Genomic DNA, 6388 nt, shown 5'->3' on the forward strand with positions numbered 1-6388 from the left:
ATAAATTAGGTAAAGAAAACACTGAATTCTATAAAACTCAGAAATTCAAAATTACATAAAGTTCAAAACTATTATTCAAAAGGACATTTTATAGTCCTCGAAAACAACTTTTAAAGACCTCATTTATTTTTCAAACTTTGGGAACATGAATGTTTCTTCAAAATAAAACAGTAAGATGTAAAACTGTCAACCAAGATCTTCACTTCTTTCATCATTAACAATAAGTCATCTAGGGAAGAACATGGCGGACAGATAGCAGCAGCTGCGGAGGCTCTCTGAGATACCCCGCTTAAAATCCAGGAATGGTACAGTACGAGGAGTCCTAAGCAAGGGGAGATACACCCTGCCGACCCAGGAATGAACTAAGCTAAGAGAAACCAACTGGAAATCCAATCCTGGTACTATAACAGGAACAGACAAAATCTCAGCGTGGAAGCTAGAACCCATGCCACTGGAAGCTGCGATTTGAATTTCCTGCTGCTGCTGCTGCATCCAAATCTGCAGGGCAGGGAGAGAGACGCACGAAAGCTCTGAGAGCAGGAATCTGCAAACGGAGTTGAGAGTGGGAGCCCTATATCAACCTGCGGTGAGTGAGTGGAACGGGGACCCTTTCATAGAGTAGGAAGCTCCAGCAAAGGACATACCGGGACTGGGCAGACTTGCCAGAACAGGATGCCGCAGTGACATTAGTCGCATATTCCCCTCTCAAGCAGGATTGGTGGGGAGTGCTGGGCCTGTGTGACGCCGCTGACTAAGACCCAGTAGGCAAGCCCAACACAGGTCCCAGTGCCTGGAGGTGCACCCTAGCAGTGAAGCCTTCAGTAGGTTGACCTGGAGGGTGGGCCCAGCAGAAGCTGCCCAGGTCTCTGTCTCCCTAGTACACTGCAGTGGGCAGGAACACCTAGCCGGCGCAATTCAAACCGTAACCAAAAAAGAGAAAAAAATTGGCCTCCTACATTCGCTTGTATGGAAGGAAAAAAAAGTAGGGGAAGAGGAAGCAACATGAAAGGGTCCTCAGTCCCCAATCCTGAGAACACTGATCCAGGAAAGGGAAACACAAAGGAAGACACAAAACATGCAATATCAGACAAGGCACCAATAGATATAAAGCGATATATCCAGAGCCTCATAGACAAGTTTAAAAATGAAATATTTAATGAAATAAAGCAAGATATAAGTAGAATAGTTAGAGAAATGCTAAGCACCACCCAAGAAAAAACAGATAGTGGAATGGAAGAACAGAAAAAAAGAGGAGAATTGATGGAGAAAATAGAGAAAACATAGAATACATGAAGCAGGTTCAAAGAGATTACCAGGAAACTAAAAACTCTATTGAAAGCTGGCATAACAGCTTGAAAGAAACTAAGGATAGATTATCTGAACTGGAGGACAGATTTGTAAGGTGGGAGCATGAAATGAAAAACTTCTTAAAAATAACAAGAAAGCAAACAGCAATAATACAAAGGCTAGAAGACGGTAAGAGGACCTATAACTTAAGAATTAAGAACATAAAAGAAGAAGTAGGGACACAAACAAATGAACTACAAAAGCTACTTGCAGAAATAATCCAGGAGAATTTTCCTAAGTTAGCAAAAGGTAAAGATACTCAGATGTATGAAGCATACAGGACCCCAGCCACCTACAACCCAAACAGAGCTACACCCAGGCATATAATAATCAAAGTTCCAGAAATCCAATATAAGAACAGAATATTAAAAGCCGTCAGAGACAAGAAACACATCACTTACAAGAGAACACCCATCAGAATTACAGCAGACTTCTCGGCACAAACCATCAAATCATGAAGAGCGTGGGGAGAAATAATTCAATTTGAAAGATAATAACCTCCAGCCAGGATTGATACATCCTGCACAACTATCCCTGGAAATTGATGGAAAAACAAGGTGCTTCCAGGATAAAGAGGAACATTTTTAAACTTGTCTATGAGGCTCTAGGTGAATATGCAACCACCAATTCAACTCTACAGAGAATATTGCAGGATATTCTAAAAAAGAAAAATCCAGAAATAGTGGCAGAGAGGCCACAATGAATGGAGCAGAAAACAAAATGAAGAAGACAAACTGACAACAAATGACAGAAAAAGAGCTCAACAGAAATGAGGCAGAGAAGATTAGATGGTAGGAACACCTATTTTGGAGAAAACAAGACATCCTTAGTATCACCTTGCTTTGAAGTCCCATCAAGCTTTTATTCTTCTATCTCCATCAGTCTTAACAGGTTGTATCTTATTATATGTGATAATATAAGCAAAAACTTTTCTAGACAAGGAGATTATACAGAAACTATTGTTCATTTTCTCATGATTTTTTTTTTTTTAGTCTTTTTCATTTTTTATCAGTACCGGGGGTCGAACTCACAACTGCCTGCTTGCAAGGCAGGCACTTATGCCGCTGAACTAAATCCCCAGCCCCCTATTGTTCATTTTCTGATAGTTGGTTCTAAATACCCTGTAATACTGTCATTCTCTTGAATGGTTTTACTTTGTGTTGATATGTTTGGTGTTACAGTATACGAAGCTATACTCAAAGATTTCAAGGAAAGACACACTATGGTAACTACTTTTATGTCAAGATATCTTGTGGTGAAACACTAATTTGCTTAAATGGTTATGCTTTGACCTGCGCTGTTTTGTTGTTATGCTTTTATCTAAATCTCCTTTTTTAAAATTTATTTTCTTTTTAATTAAGGGAAAAATAAAAAAATTAGCAGGATACATTATAGTAACCTACTTTGATTTCCTATTAACTTGATTTGAAACCCTGTATAGCCCTCACCATCTTGCTTTGACTGATTTTCCTCTATTCTGCTTTGCTTGATAGTACCAAGTTTGAAAGTATAGCCAACAACTGTGAAGACAGTAAGATTCATTATGACGCCCATTCCGGTTGACTATTACCTTCTTTTAAAGTCCTGTAATGTCTCCAATGTTTTGGTTTTATTCTTTACTGTTTTGTTCAATTTTATTATAACCGATGATATAGGCAATTCTTTTTAAGATAGCAAGAGGCAGTATGGTAACCATTGTTATCACCTAGTATTTTGTTTTTACATTATCTATTATGTCCATCCTCTTGATTTGACTGACTCTGTTCTGTTATGGCACATTTGGTTTTACTCTCTTCAAAAAAAAGTAATAAGAACTGTGGGAGTAATAAAACCCAAAATGTGTAATTGTCATTGTACAAAAGAAAGGAAAAGTGCTCTAAAGAATATAACTGCATATATATTTAAGTGTATAAGATAACCATATTACTGAGTTTTGTTGGATCATTGAACTGTTTCCAGTCTCACTGTTTCAAAGTCCACTTTATATGCTTTAATTTTGTAACTTGAACAACTATTTCTAAGATAATATGTAATCTATTAACTAGTGATTTCCTATTTTTTCTGAAATTCTGTATAACTTGTACCCCTTTTTTCTACTTAAATAAAAAAAATAGTAAAAAACAACAACAAAAAAAATAAGTCATCTAGTGCAAAAGCATAGGAAGCAGCCATCCAGCACATAGAGGCTGCATTTCCAGAGGCTTGCTGTGCACCGTAGTGCTACAGGAATGGGAATGAATCCTGAGCATCTAGGGCTTCTCTCACAAAAGTTCCTGTAGAAGAGGACAGCCAGCATCACAGAGCTGTGCACAAGGCATACTGTCTCTCTGTCTCACAGCACAAGGCAACCTGGCACTATGCAGAAATGCACATCTGCCTCAGGTCTGTGCCTGGGGCCAGGCCAGCAGCTCATTTTAACTTCACTACAGAGGAATCTGGTGCTTCATCCCGGGCAGTGAACCTGAATGTAATTTAGAACACTGACTCAATTTCCTCAAAGGCCAGCACAAGTATAAATGGGAAGGCCAGGAGTATAACTGAGTGGCACAGTGTCTGCCTCACAAATGCAAGGTTGTGAGTCTGATTCCTGGTACCAAAAAATTAACTAACTAAATAATCTAAAGCACAATTATAAATGGGTAACTGGATTTAAACTCTAGTTACACCAAATATGAATGAGAGGTGGACTTTTTTGAGAATTAAATTGATTTTCTGAGAATCAACATTTCTACAGTGGAAGTTATATAGCACCATCTCTACCCAAGACAGTCTACCCTTTAGTATGAATACCTGAGGAGCTGTGGTTTAAGTTCTGCTTCCATATACTTACATAGGGGAGCATGATGCCTCATATGTTCATGAAAATCTCAGGCATTCCTACATCTACCCACAACTGAAAGAGGATTTTAAGTTTCATAACGTACCACTCATATGTCTAATATTATTGAATAATTTTGATAGAAGATTTTTATGTTGGATTAAAACCTTAACATAGGCTCACATACAATTTCCACAAGATCTTCTGATACTATACAGGACAAATTCAATTTGGCTTTCACATTGTAATTCTCAAAATATTTGAAGATAACTTTAATTTTCCACATTAAACCACACACATAGGCTATAGGTATAGCCAGTGGTACAGTGCTTACACAGAATACGCAAGGTCCTGGGTTCAATCCTTATCACTGAAAATATATATATGTATATGCATACATAGATATATCTGAAAATTTCCCAAACAACTAAAACTGAAGTTTCTAAAGACATAAAACTCTAGTGTTTAAATAAAGTGTCTTTAGTGGCTAATGTTTCAGCTCCAAAAAAAAAAAAAAAAAAAAAAAAAAAAAAAGCTTGGAAGTCATTAATTCCTTTTATCCAAAGAGAAAAAAATAACAAAAGAACAAATTGAAGTCAGTAGCTTTTTTCTCGGACCCACTGGAGGACTGTGGTTAGATATCTAACTACCACCTTGCAGTCTGAAGAGACAGGCAGATTCACAGTCACAGCCAATAGATACTAGCCTGGAGCAGAAGTATTAGAGCCATAAGCTGGCAGGAATGATTAAATGTTAAGTGTGATGAGCTGTTAGACCTGTTTAGGAGCCAGACATGGTGGTGCCTGCTTTCTAGAAAGGTTAATTCCAGCTTTCTAGAAAGGTAAGGCAAAAGGATTGGAAGTTTGAGCCCCGCCTGGGCAAGCTAGTGACTTAGTTGAAAATAAAACCTGAAAGCCTGTTTGAAAAATAAAAAATAAGCATGTGCCTGGAAAGTGCAAGGTCCTGAGTTTGATTTCTGGTACAATAATAGTAATAATAATAAAAGACTGGGGAATGTAGCTCCATAAGAAGCTCTTGGGTAGGGCTGGGGATTTAGCTCAGCGGCATAAGCACCTGCCTTGCAAGCAGGCAGTCATGAGTTTGATCCCCGGTACCGATTAAAAAAAAAAGTAGGAAGCTCCTAGGTTCAATTCCAGTACTAAAAAAAATCTAGTGCAACCTTAGGGGAGCTCACACTTTTGTAGACTTTTACCTCCAGGAACCCCAGAAGGTTTTGAAGAAAAGACCAGGAAAGACTCTCTTAGAGCTCCGACAGTGGAAAGCTGCAAGTGATCATTTGAAATACATCCAGGATACTGCCCTACAAATGTCCTCTTTCCTTAGGGATAAACTTTGCTAGCCACTTCCCTGATGGGAGCAGAAGGGTACACTTCCATGATTCCAGTCCTACTATACTTCCTGACTTAAAATGGGGGAGGGGGATACTTATGAAAATCATATCAAGAACACGGGTCCAATGGAGTCTGAGATTTACTCATTAGGATAAGAGTTGTATAACAATAAATACAGTAACTTAGGAGTCCTATATCTATAAAATCACAAATTATGGACTGCTTAATCTAAATCTTAATAATAAAATTAAGGATTATAGGATTATAGAACTCTCCCATGCTTTACTACCAAAACCAACAGGACACCAGCTTAATGAGGGTAGATTATAGCTGAAAGAGGCACAAGTGGAAGCTCCACATAAGAAAGAGTTCTTCAAGAAGCCCAAGACAATAAGAGATAAGAGCAAGGACAGTAGGGAGGGCAGAAGCCTCTGGCACTGTAGCTGACATGAAAAACAGCCCGGTGCCTAGCTATACTACCACAAAAACCTCACTTTAAAGGCCTACTCACCTCAGTTTCTATTACCTGATACATAAGGTTTGACTTCTAACCACAAAATCATAAATCATGTTAGAAAGCAAGATCAGCCTAAAGAGATGAAGGAAATACTACAACCAGACTTAGATATGCTGCAGATTCTGGAGATATCTAACAGGGAATTTTAAATAATTAGGATTTACATATTAAGGGCTGTAGGGGAATAATATTACATGCTGTACAAAAACAGGTGGATAATATAAGGAGAGATAGAAACTAAGAGAATCAAGAGGGAATGTTGCAAGTCAGTGAGAAATATGCCTAAGACACAGAAAGAAAACACAGAAAACAATGGCACATTCCAGAGCCACGGGCCAATTTCAAAAGGGGTAA

Source organism: Cavia porcellus, unplaced genomic scaffold, assembly GCF_034190915.1.
Source record: "Cavia porcellus strain 051 isolate PalLab524CR breed Dunkin Hartley unplaced genomic scaffold, mCavPor4.1 scaffold_5, whole genome shotgun sequence".
Classification (NCBI taxonomy): domain Eukaryota; kingdom Metazoa; phylum Chordata; class Mammalia; order Rodentia; family Caviidae; genus Cavia; species Cavia porcellus.